Consider the following 22,796-nt stretch of genomic DNA (forward strand, 5'->3'; position numbering starts at 1 on the left):
AGGGAAAAATTAGAAGATGGTGAAAAGAACAAAGAGAAACCATTTAGAAAATGTAACAGAAGGGAATGGTCAGACCGTACTGAAAACTATTTCACCAGGAAAGACTTTACATCTGTACTACAACAGGACAGGACAGGGCCCAACATTAGTTCAATGTTTGGATTGTGTAACACGTGGCTTGACTTAGTCCATCAAAGAAACATATACGTGTTTAATGACATGGTAGATGCTCAAAGTGCATTTAATGTTTAATGTTAATGTTTCAGTTTAATCTAAAAAAAGAGTAACTGATCTGGTTGACTTGTTCTTTGGACAATTTTGTAAGACCCTGGCCCTTGTTGTGAGAGCAGGTCCTCACTCCAATGCCATTTATATTCCTCTGTTTTCTGAAAGAAAGAAGAAATTCTGGATAAACCTAACAGGCTATAACTTGCTAGTCTTTTAAGATTTTGTTGGTATTTGTTGGGTCTCTGCTGGGCTTGAGAGTCCTCAGTGCATATGGCTGGAACAGCACTCATGGATTGCACTGCAACCTAGGTTGTGTTTGTATTGGTTTTAATATCTTGAACTACGAAGACAGAGAAAGTTTGATTGATGAAAGCCCATTGTCTTTCTTGAGCCACAAGCAAATATTCAAGAGCTGTTTGATTTGTGTGTTTTCTCTAAAGGGTACTTAGATTCCTATTTCCCTCAAGGTATCTGTAATAAAATTTGCCAGCTATTTAATAGTAACTAGAATACCTCATACAGGTTTCTCTGTTCATTATTTTAATCCTGGTATTAGAATTCTAAAGTTTTTTTGAAATCCAAATTGCTATCTTTTGAGGTCTGGTAGGTCTTTATATTATAAATATTTTAAGTAATTCTGAGAAAGATAGATGAAGTCTTAAGAAAATACTTAGGTCATTTCCTTAGCTAGACTTCTTATATTATTATCAATAAAGTGAATGCATTGCTTTGTATACATAAGACTAACATAACTTTTTAACAAATTTGCATAACATTGGAATTTATCAGTATTAATACTTTACAAGTTTTATTACACTTACTATAATTATTTAAAATGATCAAATAATCCTTAAACCTCAATTAAAAATGTAAAAATACAATACTGCTTTGGGTTTATATGTACATTAATAATTTACTGTTTATAAGCCTATGAATAGCCTTAATGATAGAGTTGGATGACTTTCAAAGTTAAGAAAACACATACATGGCATATTAACAAGAGAAGAAAAATAAAAATAGAAAGCTCTTGCAGAGATCAAAACTCATAATTATTTGCCTACAGACAGTTATAGATGGCATGCTGCTAATAGGTTAAAGAAAGAACTTAGATGAAAGAATTCTGAAATATCATCTCAAGAAGACTCCAGCCAAATATCTCAGCCCATGAATTCATCAGTATGGAGCCAGCTAGGCAAGACCAAAATGATGAAAAAGACCCCTAAAAAAAATGTCTTTTGGTAAAGCTGACTTTGCATGCTTTTCCTTTCTTTAATTCAGGTATCAATAACCACCTTGGAGTCAAGATCAAGTTAGTGTGACAGCAAATTCTTGAGCATTTCAAAACACCACAATCTACATTTTCTGAAATAAATTTTGGTAAATGTTTATCTAGTTGCTGTAAAACAAGTAAACAAAAATCTCAAAATTTCCTCTGCCATATTTCTGAGAAATAAGCCTTATGTTTTTCCCCTTTGGTAATAGAACAGATAGGATTAAATTCCTGCTTAATTTCATTGTGGTTCATGGGAAGAAAAGATATTAGAGAAATTCTGGCAAAAAGTTAATTTATTTTAGGATTTATTGGGTTTAAAAACACATAATATTTTACATTTGATGTTAAAAATGGAAGGATAGTGGAGGTCCAAACTTAGTGTCTTGAATGCTGAAAGTATGAAGAATAAAGATCCAGGTAGGTTGCATTAGATGGCCAGGTAACAGAAAGAAGTAAATATTATTTAAAAAATAAGAGAGAAAGAAAGAAAGAAAAAGAAAGAAAGGAAAGAAAGAAGAAGAAAGAAAGAAAGAAAGAAAGAAAGAAAGAAAGAAAGAAAGAAAGAAAGAAAGAAGAAAATGCTATTAGAAGACGGTTTAGGAAATTTTTCTGGTAGTATTTGTAATAGTTGAAGTGCTGTTTCTTGTCTATGGCATACCATTGAAGGGAATAACTGAAGATTTATTTAGGATCCAAGTATAATAGTAGGATGTCAGAATTATAGAGGACGACTGAATCCATCATATCTTTACAAGTTAGGGAAATTAAGAAATAATGCATACCTAAGAAATGCACACAGATTTTAATCTGAAAGTACAATCACAAAACTAATGTCCTCATAGAAAGATGGCAATCTTTTTGACATTCAATGATGCAAAAATCAGAAGAGAGACAATCAATGAGGGATGGTGTTTCGAGAGGCAATTTTGAGAAATGCTAATGGGCAAGGAAAAATGAAGAAAGTAGGCCACACCAGGCAAATATTTCTTTACCTAGAATGCTTATATCAATCACTGCCTGCAAAAAAAAAAAGTGATTTACCATCATCCATATTGTCAATCTAGAACCTGAGATTAATTTTTAGCTGACAATCATAAACATGGCATAAATCATAGGTACTCACTACTATAAATATATTAGATAACTAGTATCTACAACCAAAGTTATATGACACTCTTTAAAAGTCTACTACGATTACCTGAACATCAGTGCAGAAAAGTGTTATCAAAGTATACCTGAAATAAGTGAAGAAAGGGAAAGACAAGATAAGCATAGCAAAAGAAAGAGAAAATTTTAGGGGAGTAGATTGAGGAATGTAGAGAAACTGGTACAATTTCAGGTTTTACCAACTGACAAAAATAAATGAGCCAAATATACAATGAGAGAACACTGCATGAATGAATTGGTTGAAACTGGAATTTGGTTTCAAAGAATAACTTTTGGCAGAGTAGAAAGTGCAAGGTTGGCTTAGGAACAGGAGTGTGATGGAGTGGGATGTTTGGAGAGGCTTTCTTTTATAATTTCTTATTTTGAAATATATGGGAGTAGATAAATGGCATTTACATTAAAAATATGTCAAAATGGCATCTAGTCCTAGGATAAGAAAATAGTAATTTCTCCTCTGGCAAAGAAGCCAAAATTGACAAGAAATGACATTTCACAGATACCAAGTGCAGCCTAGTTACATGCTGGGCATATTAAGTGAACAAAAATAAGACTTTTATGGGAAAGATGTAGTGTATTAGACACAGACAATTTCATTCAAATGGTTTAAATCCTTTGCCTATGCTTAAAACAGTGTCAGATTAAGCAAAAAATATCTACACATTACATCTCCAGAAAACCCTAGTCACAAAGAGATCATACTGAAGGGAGGACAGCTCACAACCTTCTTTCCCATCCGCTCCCCACTATTTTTAGAGTGTTTCCCCTTAAAAGTGTAAAAGAATAGGGATATTATTGAAGTATGGAATGGATAAAAAGGTAGTAAATCTCTTTCTTCATACGTAATGTATTTTTTCTACAAAATAATTTAAATAGCAACATAGGGGATTTTTGCATATTCTATTCCATAGCTATCTTAATAATTTTCTGAAAGTAAATGATTAGATGCAATTATATATATTTTTTTCAAATTTCTTGATGTCATCTTTATTTTAATACACAAATGAAAATACTACAGATTGAAATCCATCCAAGCAGACTGACACGCAAATCTAGCTGCTGCAACTATAAACCCCTTTCTAGTCTTTGCTCTTGTCTTGTCTTTTGGCCACATGGCTTGAGATATAGAATAATTTATTAGTTAAAAAAGCACTGCCATATGATTAATATGACTATTTTGGACTAAAATATCAAAATATTTTGTGTTTCCTTTAGTAGTGCCTTTAAAAATAGAAGATAGTGGTTAAGATCTGGTCTGGGGGGATCCCTGGGTGGCGCAGCGGTTTGGCGCCTGCCTTTGGCCCAGGGCGCGATCCTGGAGACCCGGGATCGAATCCCACATCGGGCTCCCGGTGCATGGAGCCTGCTTCTCCCTCTGCCTATGTCTCTGCCTCTCTCTCTGTGACTGTCATAAATAAATAAAAAAAAAAAAAAAAAAAAAAAAAAGATCTGGTCTGGGCCATTGGTTGATTGTCAGTGAGGACAGAGGCAAAAAAAAAAAAAAAGTATCCCATATGAGACTTGAAAATACAAAGTAAGAAAAAGAAAAGTCTAATTATTTCAGCATGAATCTGAAATAAAAGACAATTTTATTGCCATGATAATAATCAATAGTAAAATAGCACTCATTAAACTATGTGATTTCTCAAGAGATAGAAAAGGAAAAAAGGTTAATAAAGGTGAAATGTGGGAATCTTTATCTACCCCTTCTAGTAGTTTTACTGATTCCTTGAACATTATATTGGTGACAATAACAATGATCTCTATGCCAGAATAATTAAAACGTTCAAAAGAGAAAATGTTCCACTAATTTCTTGTCCTGGCATCTGAGATGGCCCCTTTCCTATAGTCCGTATGCCATTCATAACAAAAATCTCTTTATAGAGTTCTCTCCTTGAGTCATTTGAGCAGATTCAGCAAAACGTTAGAAATCAGTGTTCGGAAAGTCAAAAGACTTGGGCATATAAAACTCCCTCCTGCCCTAGAACACATTGACCTCATTAGACTGGTGATTTTAATTTCAGTCCTAGATATAGATTACCAAAGACATAATTCAGAAAACATAAATAGCATATCAGAGATACAAGGCTCCTAAGGATTCATTAGCATTCTAAAGAATACATCTTGTGAAATTAATTCTATTTCTTTCATTGAGAGATAAAAGAAATTGCCTAGAGAGTGCTCAGTGATGTCAAAGAATTGTGAACTTCTATTCAGGTATCACTGTAAATAAACCAAAGGATGGGGGGTTATGTCCAAGACTATTAAAAATTATAAACTAATTTATAAATATTAGTATCTGCATTTACTATTAATATAATCCTTAATATGTACCAAATTTATTTTTATATGTATTAGAGTTTAGATGGGGTACAATTCTTTAAGCTCACATACCTAACAATCAACAAAAACTATACCCCCCCAAAAGAAAAACAAACAAAAAATAATCTTACTAACTGATAGCATTGTGAATAAGAATTTCTGAATATGAGATCCAGGTTCTTCCTAGCATTTGTCCAACTCAACATAACTTAGCAGGATATAGAGGACATATACATAAAGCTCAAAGAGACGTGATATGCATTTGATAGCAAAATATATATATACAAAACTAGGAGCACCTAGGTGGCTCAGTCAGTTAAGCATCTGACTCAGTTTCAACTCATGTCCTGATGGTCCTGAGATGAAGTCCCACTTTGGGCTCCTCTCGCTGTACAAAGCAAAGTCATCCCTTTCCCTCACTCTCTGCTCCTGCCCTTGCTTGCTTGCATGCTTTCTCTCTCTCCACTCTCTTTCTCCATTCTCTCTCTTTCCCTCTCTAAAATAAATAAATAAAATCTTTTTAAAAATGTATAAAGAACTAAAACATTTTAGAGATTTAGGCTTGCAGTAATTTTAATAGATATAAATGTGAGAATGCATTGTTGGTTTCAAACTCTTAAAAATAATGTATTCTAGATATATAAACTGGTTCAATATTTGAAAAATCAATTAATGTAACCCAGCATATCAACAGGCTGAATAGAAAAATCATATGATCACATTAATTGATGTGGAAAACTCATTTGAAAAAGTACAACTGCAATTCATGATAAAATAACCTAGACAAAATAGGAAATTTCTCAACTTCATAAAAATATCTATGAGAGACCAACAGCCAACATAATACATAATGGTAAGAGACTGGGTGCCCCCTCTCTAAACTCCAAGCCTTCTTCTCTCACTACTCTTTTTCAGCATCACCCAGGGAAGCCCTATTTAGTTCAATTATACAAGAAAAGAAATGTATGCGGGTGGGAATATAAATATAATAAAATAACAAATTTGTTCCTTCTCAAATGACATGATTATCTATGTAAAAATTGACTTAATTGTCCAGAATAACAAAAAATGATGCTCTTGGGTATAAATATAACAAAATATGTCTAAGATCTGCATGTAGAAAACAATAAAACATGGATGTAAATCATTAAAGAAGATCTAAATAAATGGAAAGATAATCTTTGTTCATAGATTGGAAGGCTCAATATTGTTAAAATGCCAGTGCATCCCTACTTGACCGATGGATTCAATACAATTCAAATCAAAATACTAGCAAGATGTATTATTGATATTGGTAAACTGATTCCAAAGTTTTTTTTTTATTTTTTAAAGCATTTTTTTTAAATTTTTATTTATTTATGATAGTCACAGAGAGAGGCAGAGACACAGGCAGAGGGAGAAGCAGGCTCCATGCACCGAGAGCCCGACGTGGGACTCGATCCCGGGTCTCCAGGATCATGCCCCGGGCCAAAGGCAGGCGCTAAACCGCTGCGCCACCCAGGGATCCCCTGATTCCAAAGTTTAAACGGAAATGCAAAGAACCTAAAATTACCAGCAAAACAGTGAAGAAGATCCGTGTTGGAGGACTCACAGTATCAATTTTAAGACTAATTATAAAGCTACGGTAATCAAGGCAATGATGTACTAGCAAAAGAAGCATAGGTCAATGGAACAGTATAGACAGTTCAGATATAGTCTTGCACAAATATAATTAGCTGATTATTGACGGAGCCATAAAGGCCATTCAACAGAGAAAGAAAAGTCTTTTTAGCAAATGGTTCTAGGACAATTTGATATTGATATGCAACAAGAACCAAAGTACCTAGACATAGATCATACATACTTCAAGAAAATAACCTAAATCATAGATCTAAAGATAAAATGCAGAACTGTGATGCATTTATTTTAACAATGAAACATATATAGCTTTATTAATAATCTGTAAAAAGTTGTACTCTGGCACAGTGAAACACTGCCTATCTCAGCAGAAAGCGAACACTGGGTCTGAAAACCCCTTCCTAACATTCAGAACTGTGTAGCCCTGAGTGTTCTCCAGAGCTTGGCCCCTACACTATAGAAGGTGATTTCACCTTGCTCCAGCAATATTCTCTGGCTAGCTATGATCCCTTCACATCTCAGGAGATAGACGGCTGAACAAAATTTCATCTGGATAGGCTGCCCTTACAGATTGGCCTCTTCCTCCCTACAAAAGGGAACTGAAAGGATTAAATTCTGAATTTCATATAATTTCACATTTCACAAAATATCATTCTTTGATTTTTTTCAATAATTTAAGCAGGTAAAAACCATATTCTAACTGCATAGGCTATACAAAAACAGGAGGTGGGTTAGATTTGGCCAATAGACCATAGTTTGCCAACCCATGGTCTAAAGAAAAACCATCCCTACAGTCCTCCTTTCACCTGTCAAATTAATTCCAGGTTCCTAGCCAGGGATTAAAGAAGGCAGCCAGAGTAGAGAGCATGAGGAGTCTTTTTGTATAACTGATTCTAGGAAGGTGTGAGAAACTTATGGGAAGGAAGACCATGTAATGAATGAGAATAAGGGGAAGGATGGATGAAAACCATCAAGGCCAGGACAGTAGTGGTCTGAGTTGTCTAAACATGGGGCCAATAGCCTATGCTCATACTTAGTAAGTAAGTAGCAGAGGCAGTGGCTTGGAAGCCTCTACAGGCCTACAACCATATGCCTGCCATGGGGAATCAGGGCTAGAGGGACCTACTCCAATATTCATTTCATACAAATAACACATAGAGAATAGCAATGTAATAAGATGTTATTTTTAATGTATATATGTATACACTTTAATGTATGTATATATATGTGTATATGAATATGTGTGTATGTTTATAATATATTTGATGTAAACACAGCACTTGAGGATAGGCTTTGCCACTGGGATGGGGCAAGGAGACCAAAATGACTTTGTGCCATTTAAAATCTGAAGAGACTTTCTATCTACTCTGTTTATCACATGTAAAGACATTTGTCCCTGGGGGTGGGAGGGTAAGGGGGGTAATACTGTACCTATTGCAACATTCAGTATGTTTGATACATTGAAATCAAAGCACCAAGGTTATCCATGAATAGGAAAAGCATGAGTAGGAGACATGGAAATAAGAATGTCCATGTTGTATTTATCCAAACATGAATTGAACACCTACTTTATACTAGGTTTTGCTTTCATGGCATTACTTGACAATTGTCTACTTACCTCTTGAAAGGAAAGGAAATGCCTTGTTTATAGATTCTGTGGGTACTTTCTTTGCAACACAACACATATCAATGTTTTCGTTCAGGTCTGACTTTAAATTCAAAGCTTTTTCTAAACGTCTTTAGCATTTTCCGTTAGTATTTGAAATATCTTAAAGGCTGTTTATTGCAATTCTTGAAAGCCAATTAAAAGCTCTCCTGTTGGCTTCCATAGAGACCTCCTATGTACCTCAAAAAAGTTTCTGGTTGAGGAATAACTTAATGAGAAAAAAGCAGTGGGTTTCTAACTATTAAAAGTGACATTCACTGGGCAGGGTGGAAGGGTCATTGCTTGCAGGAGTAGAGAAGAGACTCTTTCATCTCTTATATTTTAATATTTAGTTCATATTATGGAATGGTATTGAGCAGATTGGAAGAAAATAAAAAAAAACATTACAGAGTTTTTATAAAGTTAAGAACTAGGTTTCAATCACAGGCACTATACCTTAGAATTACACATCATTTAAATCCACTTTATACTATTCCAAAATGTTTCTATGGGAAACACCATGTAATTTACTCTTTCTTGAAGACCCAAATTGCAGGCATATTATTGCATTTACAGCAGTAAAACCCTAGTCAAATAAGTTTTTTACTTTTTTAAACCAAGTATATATATATATATATATATATATATATATATATATATATATATATTTAAATACCAACCTATGATTCATTCTATTAAGGACATTTATAGAGAGGTACATGATAAAACGAGAGTCTGTGGCAATAGAATAGGAAGGTGTTGGTATGTAGGTGAGGCAGGGTGTGGAATCAAATGAGGTTTAAGAGAGATTATGTTAGACTATTCTTACAATTATCACTATTTTTATGTTGATGCAAAGGGCAAATGGAAGTTATTAAATGTTTTTAAATAGGGGTAAGGATAATCAAAGTTGAAATTTGAGACAATTGCTCTCACTGAAGTGCAGAGAATACTTCAGTAACTAGAGAGGAGGCTGAGGGATTAATGAAGAATCCAAATCTTGGCCAGTGGTGGAGAGAACGGAGTGTGAAGTACTTGAGAGGGCCTCGGAAGGAGTATGAAAATATTACATACTACATATTTAAAGGCTAAAGTATCAACATATTTAAAGTATTAAAGTATCTACATATTTAAAGGCTAAAGAGAGAAGCACGTGAAAGTTAAAATGAAGAAAAGTGTTCATAATTATGGTAGAAAAATAAGGGGAGTGTGGTTTCAGTGAATCCAATGGAAGAGCGTATTTTTACATTGTAAAATTCTGGAATAAAATACGATGTGAGCATATAGTCATCTAATTGCACTCATGGTCTAGCCCAAAACTAATTTTCTATTTGCAGCTTTTCCTGAAATCCACTCCACACTGTTGTCTTTAATTTAGCCTTCTCCTATCTTGTATTTTCAGGACCGCAGAATATATCATTGAATCAGTTCACAAAAAAATTGCTGGATGCTAGCAAGCTATGTGTCAAACACTAAGTGAAGGCAATGACAGTTTCAGACTTGAGAGGAATATATCTCCTGACCCCAAGTTCAGCTGATAGACCTACATGAACTCATAATTATCACTCAGAGTCCATAGTTTGAGTTAGGGTTCACTCTTGGTTTTATACATTCTGTGGGATTGGACAAATGCACTCATTACTATAGAATCACACAAAGTAGTTTTATTGCTCTAAATATCCTGGTTACCATATATCGTTCTATTGCCTCCATAGTGTTACCCTTTCTACAATGTTGCGTGGGTGCAATCAAACAGTATCTAGCCTTCATGATTGGTTTCTTTCACTTAGTAATATACATTTAAGTTTCCTTCATGTCCTCTCATAGCTTGATAATTCAATTATTTTCAGTGCTGAATAATGTTCCATTGTCTGGGTGTACCAAAGTTCATTTGTCCATTTTCCTTGATGGACATCTTGGTTGCTTCTAAGTCTGGGTAATTATGAATAAAGCTGTTGTATTGATTAATCAGGGTTCTCCTAGTAAACAGAAGCAAAAGGAGAGATAGATAAAAGATCTATCTATCTATCTATCTATCTATCTATCATCTATCTATCTATCTATCATCTATCTATCATCTACTGAGGTGAGGATTATTATGAGAAATTGATTTACCTAACTGTGTAGGTTAAGAAATTCCACAAGCTCTTATCTCTAAGTTAGAGATTTGGGGAAGGTAGTGGAGCATTTCAGTTCAAACCTGAAGGCTGGAGATCCAAGAGATCTAGTGAATAAATTCCAGTCCAAAGGCAAAAGATGAGAGAAGATATACCAGTGCAGCATAGAGGCAGGAGAAATGGAGCAAATTCCTCCTTCCTCTGCCTTTTGTTCTATTGAGGCTCTCAGTGGATTTGATGATGCCCAACACATTGGGAAGAATAATTTCCTCTACAGCGTCCACCAATTTAAATGCTGATCTCATCCTGAAACACCCTCACAGACATATCCAGAAATAAGGTTTATTTAATTTATTCCTTCCTTAATTTCCATAGTACATTCATCCAGATATTTCCATGCTTGTTTTCAGAAATCCAACCTCAACTTTTACAGCATCTGGAATCTCATTTTATCTCATTGGTTATTGTACTTTGCCTGATCCTACAGTCTTGCCGTAGATGTGTGCAAATAGGTGTCTAACTAGACTTACAAGACTCCGGTTGGATTCAGGAACTCCTTTTCTGCACAGCTCTGGTTTTGTTTGTTTGCTTATTTGTTTTTCTGATATTCTGTCTCATAAATTCTAAAGTACCAACTTTTCTTCTCAGTTCAGTGATACAATTTTGTCTACTTAAGTTTCCTGTAGAATGTGCCAGAAGGTAGTATGTCAGAGCAGTCAGGATGAGTGGATGGCCTTACTTGTTTCCTTTTGGTCATCTGGTCATGACCTTACCTGACCATTACTTTATCTGTGGAAAGGCAGTTATTCTGGTTGATATCCAAGAATGATTCTATTTTAAAATTCTAATATCTAAGTTCCTATCCCTTGATGCCATATCTGTTATTTAAGATGCAATGGGAAATGAGAGAATATTCTAGTATCTACTCATTCCGATTTTGTTGAAATCTATCACAGAACTGTCCATTATCCCACACCTCCCTTACATTTTCCCAATATATCTGGACACACACAGCATAGCACAATGATTAAGATCAAGAGTTTTCAAGTCAGATAAAGATTAGAACCAATATTACATATTTTATCGATTGTGTGACATTGAGAAATTATTTAACCTTTCTAAATAAAAACTATCTCTCTGTGATGTTGATAATTAATTCTGATCCTTATAATTGTGAAAATATAGTTCAATTACACATAAATTTTTTGTTCATTATCTCCCATGCAACAAAGTCTCAATAAATGATACCAATTACAATCATTTACAGCTGTGAATTTAATCAAACTTTACTTCAATTGAAATACTTGAAAGAGGCTTTGATTCTTTATCAATGACATTTCATCTTATTTGGAAAAATGCCAGGAACACTGTTCTTCATATTATTAGGAGGGGAATAAACAAAATGACTTAGAAAATCCAGCCTTTTCCAGACATAGTTATGACTTCTACTATACACATATGCAAAAAAAAAATGTTCTTATTGCTAACAGCTCAATACTCTAAGGTTGTTTCATAAGGAAGGCTTGTTATGCAGAGCAATAAATGGAGGTACCTGGAAAAAGGCCAAATTGGTTCATTGGGTGCTTTTGTAGGAGTTGTCAAGCCATAAAAAAGTCAGTAGAAAAACTAGAAACCTCTTTAGAATCAATAACTAGCACCTCAAGTACTTGACTTCAGTCATGACCCTGACTATGGAACATATTTTCCACTGCAAAGACTGCAAAACTGTGGAGATTTCAGGCAGTTTGCTTTTTGTACTCCAAATGTGATTTTCTAATCAGCTCCTGATTGTCATTTCCACCATTTGATGGGAGAGCAAACATGTAGAAGGCCGAACTTGTATTCCTAGAACACTAATGAGTATATTGTAAGGAGATTATTAGCAAGAGCACATTTGTTTCTGTGAACCTTCAGACCCTTTTCAATTAAGTGTTTTAAAAGGAGAGACTGAAATTTGCAATGTTAAGTTTTGTTTAGCCCCATCTCTCAGTAATAATCTAATAAACACAGCAAAATCGTAGGACACTGATAACAACACCTGCTGGCCAGCTTAGGCTGTCTCTGCTAATAAGAGTTATTTTCAAACCTGCCTGACATCCTGCCAATTTGAAAGTGTGCTTCACTTCAAACACATCGTTAAATTAGTGGAAGTAGAGTACGGAGGTACAACTAAAGATGACAGGTTGCCTGAGCCCATCGCAGGGAATTTGACAATGTTCTTTGAGAAGCCTCATCTCATTCCCCAAATTAAAACCATGAAAAATTTCATCTTCAAAAGATCATTTCACTTTATGAATATGCTTTATTTTTTTTCAACTGCAATAAAAATTTTGAGAACTCCCTGTGGGATTATATCCTTGTGAGAGTGTATTTTACTTTCATTTGTGCTGATCAATCTGCAAATGTGTTTCTATTTTTCCAATGGGTTTAAAATTTGCTTTCAACTGCCTCTGTAAATAAATCTGCACAAGTCAAATAGAATTAGATAAACTTAAGATAGTCACTATCATTTGATGCACTCCAAAGATGTGTTAAGTTGAATATAATTTTCTGTTACAGATACAAGCCATAATTATTAAGAGTGCATGCAGCTATATGAATTAGTTGTGAAAACAAATTGCATTATTATTTTTAAAAATAGTAAATGTGGAAAGTGCCTTTGATTTTAAGCAAGTCTCTCACTCGACATAAATTATAGGCCTGGAAATTTGATTTATTTGTTATTAAGATAATCAAGGTAAACTGAGAATTATTTTTAGTCACACATACAGTTCACCATTAACTTCACTGTTATCTCTCTGAAAAAAAAAAGATTAGGAATCATTTTGTGGGAAAATACATCTATATTTGTTTAAAACACATGTTAAAGAACTTTTTTTTTCATGGCCAAATAATGCAAAATATATAGAGAAAAGTTATTTTAAATTAAATTTAAAAAATAAATAAAATAATATAAAACCAAACATGTAAAAACATAAAACCAGGCTTCAAGAAAAATCAAAATAAACCAAAATTTTCTTTTAATTTTTCCCTCTTTTCTCATATATCATTTACCCCCAACTGCTTTCTTTTCTAATATAAATATTCCAAGCTCTTTCTCTCCGGCCTCAGAATGGCTTCCCAACTTTTGAGTATGGGATAGATCCTCACAATTAAGTGTCAACACCTTTTCATTGTCCTAATTCTAAATCAAGAAAGGAATCCTGGAGCAGTCCATCACTCACTCTAGATTAAGAAAGCAGAGTTATCTTACAGCCTGTGGGTGAAAGTCTTCAGTTAGATTCATTCTATCTAATCACCCATAAGTTAGAGGTGGGATCATTTTTTACAGGCTGTATATATTAAGCAGGGCTACTTACAAAGGCAAATTTTCTAAGAAATGGATGAGAGTTCAATGCACATATAGGATTTTTTTTTTTTAAACAAAAGACAAAAGTCAAGCAATGATCCAACAGTAAGGAATTGTTAAAAAAAAATGATGTTACTAATACATGATAGAAAAATGTTTAGCAGCAATTAAGATTAATTATAAATGCTAAGAAGTAACATAGAAAATTACTTGTGGCTAGGATAATCTAATGAGAGGTGCCAAGATGGTTTTAAAGTTTTCCTCAGTTTAACCAAAATTTTGGTAGGCTTCCTCCTGCCTCTAGCCACCCCTCCTCCCCCATCTCCATTTCCTGAGAGCATTTACTTTAGGAGAGTTATAATTGTAAATTCTTTCTCTTCCACTTTGAGATGGAAATGAAAGAAATAATAATTATTTTGCCAGTTTTACAACCAAAATTCTTTCTCTAGGGCTTGAAAGTCATCTCTTTGAAATGTAATCCTCAAAGCAGATAGATACCTCCTAATCTCTGTGGAGGGTAGGGGCCTGACTTCAGAGTGTGTCCTGATCCTTGTGGTACAACTATTTCCTTTCATGAAGATAGAAGAAACTTTACTTTTTTTTTTTTTTTTTGAGTGGGGCTGAACAGCAAACACTGCAGTTTGTGACTCTCCTACTCTCCACTCCAGCTCTTAAAAACCCATTATCGATTTCTTTCAGTGGAGTTGAGTTCACACTCACTCTGGCCTCTCATCCCTACTGGAGTAGTTTTTAAAGAAGTCTTCCTTGTAAGAAATTCTCTTTTTAATTAGAATTCAAAATCCATTAGAGATCTTAAGCTTAAATGTTCAAGAAATGGAGTATAAAAAAACTTTAGCTTTGAAGATTTAATTAAAGGGAATTCAAATAGCATGTCATTAAAATTTATTCTCACAAAATCAATGTAGGAGGCAAAAAAATTAAATTATGAAATTCAAATGATTATACTTTTTATTTTGAAAATTTAAAATCTATCTAGTTGTAGGGTATATTCCTCAGGGTTCTCCAGAGAACCAGAACCAATGTGATATATATATACATGAGAAGATTTATTATAGGCCTTGGCTCTCAGCATTAGGGAGGCTGAGAAATCCCACAATCTGCTGTCTGCAAACTGGAGAACCAGGAAAGTTGATAGTGTAATTTAGTCTGAGTCTGAAGACCTGAGAACCTGAGGAGCCAATAGTATAACTTCCAGTACAAGGGGAAAGGCTTGCCAGGTGAAGGCCTGTGGTATAAGTCAATGAAAATATTTACAATAAAATATTTATACATTTCAGTGTAAAACAAAGTGAAATTGAGTATTTCTTCCAGTTAGCAAAATCTAGTCTGTGTTTACAAAGTACCACACCAACAGTACAGACAGTATTTTTTCAAGTAAAAATAGTAAAATGATCTTAGTAGTAATTTTCAGCCAGCCAAGAATCCTACAGCAAGAATAGGAGAAGTTACAAAAGTTTTATGAGTACAGGTATCAAATAAGTGAGGAATGGATAAGGATTAGCTGAAATAAAATTAAGAGAACAAAAGTCATTTTAGGTTTGCCTAATGATCTGTAGCTTGTTTGTTTGTTTGTTTGTTTGTTTTTTCCCTTGAGGACATTTTCCAAATCACGCTGGGGTAAGAATCTGGTCTTCTGTGTTAGAAAGACTCTTCTAGAAGGAAAACAAAAATGAAAACAAACAGAAACCTCAGCAAACATTTGGGGCTGGAATGAAAGTTGGAAACCACAGAGGCCTCTGACAATTCCCAAACTTCTGGTGAGTTCAGGCTTTTCCCAAAACATGGGATAGGACTTAAAAGCTTCTGGAGTAGAGTTAAATTTCTCATAGATTCCCAATGCACAGGAAACAAGATACTGCTGGAAGTGAGTCCCCATCAACCACATCATGGATACCCACTGAGATTTTTTTTTTTTTTCCTGATCTTGAATCTATTTGCATTGTTAGTCTGGGGTGGAATATCTGTTTCTCACAGGTTTTCAAGACTGAAAAGTCTGTGACCTACCACACTCAAAAACAAATTTCTAGAAGGGCTAACATGTCAGAGCAGGGGGAAATTCTACATAGATTGAGTGGTACTAGCCTGCAATATGAAGGAGTTTCCTTTAGTTTGTATGTGGCTAAAATTCTCCTGATTTGTCTAAAGGAAAAGATAAGATCACCTAGTAGCACTATAGTTTTTTTTTTCTTTTGTATACAGTGTTCAAAATACAATAAAAGAAAATAGACATGTAAAGCAGTAGACATACATGATTTGCAATCAATGGAAAACCAAAGAATATATGATTCAGATATTGAAGAAAAGACTTTAACTTTGATAAACATGTTAAACACAGTATAAGAACAAAGGTGAGTATCAGTGTAAAGATACAGAATTTCACTAGAGGTTTTAATTTTAAAAAGTAATAAAATGAACTTTCTGGAATTGAAAAAAAATGCAGTATCTGAAATTAATAATATATATGTTTAAATATATTGGACAGAGGAGAACTGAATTAATAAAATTAAATATAAATTAACATACAGGATGAGACATGGAGACATGCAGAGAGAGAGAGAGAGAGAGAGAGAGAAAGGAATAGAAATAGAATAAAAATAAAAGAATATGCCAGAGTTTAAGAGACATGGGGATATATTTGTAGAAAAAAAGAGAAAATATCAATCCACAGATCCAATGAATATAGCAAAGCACAAACAGGATAAATCCAAAAATAACATCTTTTAAGTGCATTATAGAATAAATGCTGAAAACCAAAAACCAGGGGAAAGGAATAAAAAATCCACAAGAGAAAACGAAACACATCACTTTCAATAAAGCAAAGAATTAGATTGGCAGATTACATTTCCATAGAAATGAGGAAAGACAAAAGGAAATATAATGACGTTTTTAAATTGCTGAAAGAACGTAACTGCCAACCTAGAATTGTATACCTAGAGAATATATCTTTCAAAACAGAAGGCAAAATGAAGATATTTTCAGATAAAACAATATGGAGAGAATTTGCCACCAGTAGTTCTGTAGTAAAAGTTGGAAATTGATTTTGGTAGTAATATGAGTATGTAGAAGGTACACACTCAGTTAAAGAACAATAGAAACAGTACAACTTGTCCATATGACACAAGTGTAATGTCTTTTAAAATTTGCATTATGTATATAAAATTAAAATGCTTGACAAAATGTTTCAAAGACAGTGGTTTATGAATTTTAAAGGTTCTAATATTCGAGCAGACTAGAGACGGTAAACTAAATTCTTTGTATCTGACAACAGTGCTGCGTCAAGAATGTATATGCTAATCTGTAGGGTAACCATTAAAAGGATAGTAAAAGAATGTATACCAACAACAAAAAAAGGGAAAAATCATAGAAATGGTTGATAATATAAAAGAGGGCAGGAAAGCAAAAGAAAAGAATCATAAAACTGATAAGTCTACACAAAACAAATAATAATAATATGGTGTATATTAGCCAAACTTAATAGTAAGCACAATAATTAGATTGCATGTAATGTGCAAATGGGATATGCACACGTGTATGTATATATGTATATATATATGAGTATATATAGATTCAGAAACACATGATAGATAGATGATAGATAGATGATAGATAGATAGATAGATAGATAGATCTCCAAACCTCCCTACCTTTTTATGACAATATAAGAAGGTTCATTTCTTGAATGCCCACTTCAAATATAGCTTAAATTTAATTGAATCCATTTTTCATTTATCCTCACTCAATCTTTTGTGTTTTAGGACAGTCATTTTATTTTATTTTGATCTGTCTTCATTTTTATGCTACCTCAAAGGATTCTCTCACATATTAATGTCTAGGGATTGGAACATTTGATATTCATCCACTCCATTCCTTTGGTGATCATATTCCCTTTTAGCTTTCATCTATAAAGACTTATAAATAATGGATTCTCTTTTTCGGTTTAATCGTGTAAAAGGACTTTTGATTATTTCTTAGCTGTTCACTGCATTTTTCTTCCACTTAGGCATAAGAGAAAATACAGTCCAGAAACTTAAATACAGAGCATCATACCGAAATCTGGGTACATACACTGTGTTTATGTATCACACGCTATCTAGCACTGGATGATTCTTTTTACCCATCGTGGCACACATGATCCTTGGTTCCCTTTCATGGGTCACAAATAGGCTCAGAGGCTATTATTTTATAAATATAGTTTAAATCCTTCAATAAGCTTAATAATAATGGTTTTCATTTCATACACTGAATTCTAGCTGCCATTCTTCTGTCTACTTTATCAGATAATGAACTATTCTGTCCTTTTAGCTTTAAATATCTTGAAATTTTGTTGTTTCATACTGGGGGACTCAGGCATCTCATTAGGAACATCATCACTGGTTTGTGATATAATGAGAAGAAGATGTTGAATATGTTAAATCACTGAAATTTTAAGGTTGGCATATTAAATTGACTAATACATTAATTCAAAAGAAATTATAAAGGTATGGATTATCGATCAAGAAAACATATTTTATAATTTCACCTATCGATGTCATCTCAAGGAAACTTAGTCTCATCCATTCCATGCTCTTGAAGATGCCATATTACACAACCTTTAAAGATAGAAGATTACTAGGTTTTATTAAATGGGAAAGAATGTAAAGAAAGTATTATATGTTTATATGTTAGCTAAATAATTGATTCATTTTATACACAAGCTGCATTATTCTAGCAATAACTTATGGTGACAGTTGTTCCTACTGGCCCAATGGCAGTATGACATGCAGAATCTCTACACTGAATTTAAGAAACTAAAAGTAGAAGAGATCAAAAATCTCTGCATGTGTGTGTCCCAGTTCTGTAAAAGGGTCTCACATTCTCTTAGTGCAGCACATCATGGGGCCAATTAAAAATGGTTAACTAATATGGTTAGGCAGATAAACTTGAAAACGGGGCTCGTAGAAATCCGACTTTTCCCAATAATGATCAGAAAGTCGTGTAACAATTATGTGTTGAGTAGGTTGCAAAGCCCCATAAATAGACTCACTGAGTTTCTAGTAACCAAAGAGAAACATTTGAGCCACTTGAAAAAAATGAACTGGCCTGGACAGACATAGAAGTAAGGCAGAGAGGGATGAAGTAGTAACATTTATTGAACAAAACACAGAGACATAATGGGGAGGAAGGCTGGATACCAGCAAGGAGAGACATAGACCAATAAAGTCGGATTTCTGCCACAACCCTGTACCATGCGAGTACAGATAGAACCCAAAGATGGTAGAGAGAATGCTAATTTAATTGACGTGTAAATCTTGCCACATATTGAAATGGAAACTTTATATAAAAAGTGCTTCAAAAAACTTAAAAAAAAGTGCTTCAGTTAGTTAAAAATAAAAATGACTACACTAACTGAACTGAAGGAACATGTGCTTTGAAATTTTCTCCTATCCACAGTTAAATAATTGGGGGGAAATGGAATAGTTAAGATATGCATCATTAATTAATAAGGGAAAGATTCCACTAGGGTTTCATGGTGGAAGAAAATTATTGACATTCAGTCCTTTAATCATTAGTAAGATCAAAATATGTTCTTAAGATATAAATATACCACATTCATTTACATGAAACCTAACTGTCAAAAATATAAATATAAGAAAATTATTGTATATAGTAAGAGATTTTGTTTTACAGGTGTTTAAATAACCATTACATATATAATTGTGGTAGGAAATGTAAATATACCATTTTGTTGATGACTTTTACAATATGAAATGACAATTATGACAGAAAAAGAGGAGCAAAAGGTTGTAGATCAAATAATTTTCATGACAAATAGCATGGCAAACATTAAATTCATAAGTTTAGTATTTTAATATTCCATCAAGACATATACGGTTGAGCTTGGTTGGTATGTATAACAGAACAATTTACATATTGTAAAAATTATAATTAAAACATGATCATAAGGATGCACACTGTGGTGCATTTTTCAGATTTACTTTATTAGATTTTTGCCATAGCCCTACAACACACTTAAATATATTGTTTTCCTTCTTTAAATAATTATTTATTCATTTCAGAGAGAGAGAGGGAGAGAATGCACAAGTAGGGGGGAGGGCTTGGGACAGGAAGAGGGAGAGAGAGAAAGAAGCAGACTCCACACTGAGAGGGGAAAACCCACTCAGGCCTGGATTCCACCACCTTGAGATCATGACCTGAGGGAAAATCAAGAGCTGGACGCCCAACTGAGTGAGCCACCCAGGTACCTGATACTGAAGTGCATTCTAATGATTAGTTTTATTGCAAAGATAAGCATGTTCATTATAGAGAGTTTGGAAATGCAAAAAGCAAAGAACGCAAAATAAAAACGATCATGAATTTCTATCACTATCTGCACTTGGTGTGCAATTGAGGGGGGGACACCCTTGGGAAAATAATTCTGTCTAAAGCCCAAGATTCCATAACCCAAACCATGACAGTGTAAGCTTATTCTGAGGCGATGAAGGTAGTCCCGAGTTCAGTGCATAATGCAGTAGATCTGTGTTCAGACCACCTGGCTTCCATCATGGTTCCATCCCTTACTCGCTATATGACTTTAGGTATATAATTTAATCTTTGTATGCTTTGTTTTTCTCATTTTGAGAACAGTGGTAATAATACGCCTGATAGTGTGTTTGCAATCACTAGAAATTCAATATTAGAATTTTGTAAGGATGCCAAATACATACTACAGTGTTCAAAACAGGGATAATAATATAACAAATAGGATATGTGAGGATTAATTAGAAATTAGATGTTAATAGTTTATATGAAAGCTTAGTTCATAGTGTTATGTTCCATAAACGTTTTTTAAAGTTCATAGAATTTTTGTTATGCAAATTATTGGCATTAATATTAATATTATTAAAGTTATACTGTAATCACTATCTTCCAAATCTACCAGAACAGTCTGCTTATCTTCAAAAACAGTGAACATGAGATCTCTAAATATCTTGTGCTTTAGGCACATTTCTTTAGAGATTATTCATACCCTTCTTCATATTTTAATCATCTGAATATTTAAATAATTCAATATTTAATAATAGGAAGAAATCAGCCTTTCAGTGTCCAAAATCAGGAAAATTAAAATTATGTTTGTGGTTATCATGGACTCTCACTTTATTTTTCGAGGAAAGAAATAGAGATAGATCATTGCCTGCCTTTCAGCACCTCTAATTCTAAACATCACCATCGTAACTTTGCTTTTTCAGAAAGAAGTTAATAAAAGCAAATACTATAATTAAACATATAGACATTTTTAAAGTTTTGTTGTGTTGGAGAAAAGAACACAAGATATAAGCCTTAATGATGCTAAGTGTCCCTCAGTGAGTTACTTAACCTCAGTCTACTTTTCTACACATGTAGGTTATTTGGTTCAAATGACATACCACACCTTGGTTAAGAAAGCAGGTGCTGGTCTTGGATGTGTTTAAAAGCTGAATAATGAGATTAATTCTCCTATGAATTGTGTGATCCTGCTTATGTCACATAGACTCTCTGTGCCTCAGGTTTCTTTTAAAAATAGAGAAAATAATAATATTGCCTTTCAAATATGTGCAATATATTAGGGTACTCATTAAAATGCTGTTCAGAGGGACGCCTGGGTGGCTCAGCAGGTTAAGCGTTTGCCTTCTGCTTGGGTCGTGATCCCAGGCTCCCCGGATCCAGATCCACATCAGGCTCCTGGCTCCAAGGGGAGCCTGCTTCTCCCTCTCCCTCTGCCTGACACTTCTTTTGCATGCCACTCCCCCTGCTTGTGGTCTCTGTTAAATAAATAAAGCCTTCAAAAAATTGTTAATAAAAAATTGACCCAGAAAGATGAACTGATTCGCCCAAGGTCACATAGCTTCTGATGAAATCCTAGCACTAGACACTGTTACCTTCCATTCCGTTCCATCCTATTCCATGAAGTTCCCACAGTGCTTCACACTATAATCTGTATGCTGATTTTTTGTCTCTAAGACTTATTAATACTAGTGTTTTTAAAGATTTTATTTATTTATTTGAGAATGAGAGAGAGTGGGAGGGAGAGGGAGAGCGACTCTGAAGCCGACTCCATGCTGAGGGCAGAGCCTGTTGCCAGGCTCCATCCAAGACCATGAGACCACGACCTGAGCCAAAACCAAGAGTCTGATGCTTAACAAACTGAGCCACCCAGGTGCCCCAACATTATTATTTAAAAATAGTATTTTAAATTATATAGTAGGCTCATCAGTAATCACTAGTTTAAAAGTTTAGCTAATCATTATAGATTTCTTTTTTTTTCTTGGCTTTTGAGGCAATTTTAAAATGTCAGGTTAAATGTACTTTTGTTTAGCATGTGTTTGGAAAGTATCTGAGACTGCTTGCTCTTAAGGATTTATTCTGATTCCTTTATTCTAAAATTGCTACATTTTAGAAACTCATGCCTCATCCAGTTTGGGAAAAAGAGAAGGCTGACAAACTGATTTTTCAAATAGATTCTCTAATACCTTTCAGTGATATTCAGCAGAAAATGGGTTTATGACACAGAGTAAGACCAGAAATCAACAATCCAACAATCGTAAGCCAAACACCAAGTAGAAGAGAAATTCCCTGGGGGCATCACTATGGAAATCAAAGAAACTCGAGTTAGCAATACAGAGGAACAGAGAGTGCTGCACAGAAAGAGCCACAAACAAATTAAACCAAACCCTGTGGTTGCAGCAAAGCATTTATTTATAATCCCTTACAATGCTGCCTTTATTTCACTTTTTTTTTTCCTCCCAAGATGGTGCTAGGCTCTGTAAACACCCCTGGCCAGCAAGACTAGGCATTCCAGCTCAGAATCACTACTTCATAACAAAACTTATTTCAAGCTACATTAGGCTTCCCCAGCTGGGCTAAACACGACTGTAATATAATGTTTGTTTCTAAAAAATAAAAAAGGACCTTTCATTCAGTAGCCAGTGAGCTGAGACTGCTGTCTCTTAAAATCTCCAGTGAACTTCAGAGTTATAAATTAGGTCCCAGTCTTCAGAGTTATAAATTAGACTCTGGTTTTCCCCTCTGCCTTAGGAGAATTCA

Source organism: Nyctereutes procyonoides, unplaced genomic scaffold (assembly GCF_905146905.1).
Source record: "Nyctereutes procyonoides isolate TBG_1078 unplaced genomic scaffold, NYPRO_anot_genome, whole genome shotgun sequence".
Taxonomy (NCBI): domain Eukaryota; kingdom Metazoa; phylum Chordata; class Mammalia; order Carnivora; family Canidae; genus Nyctereutes; species Nyctereutes procyonoides.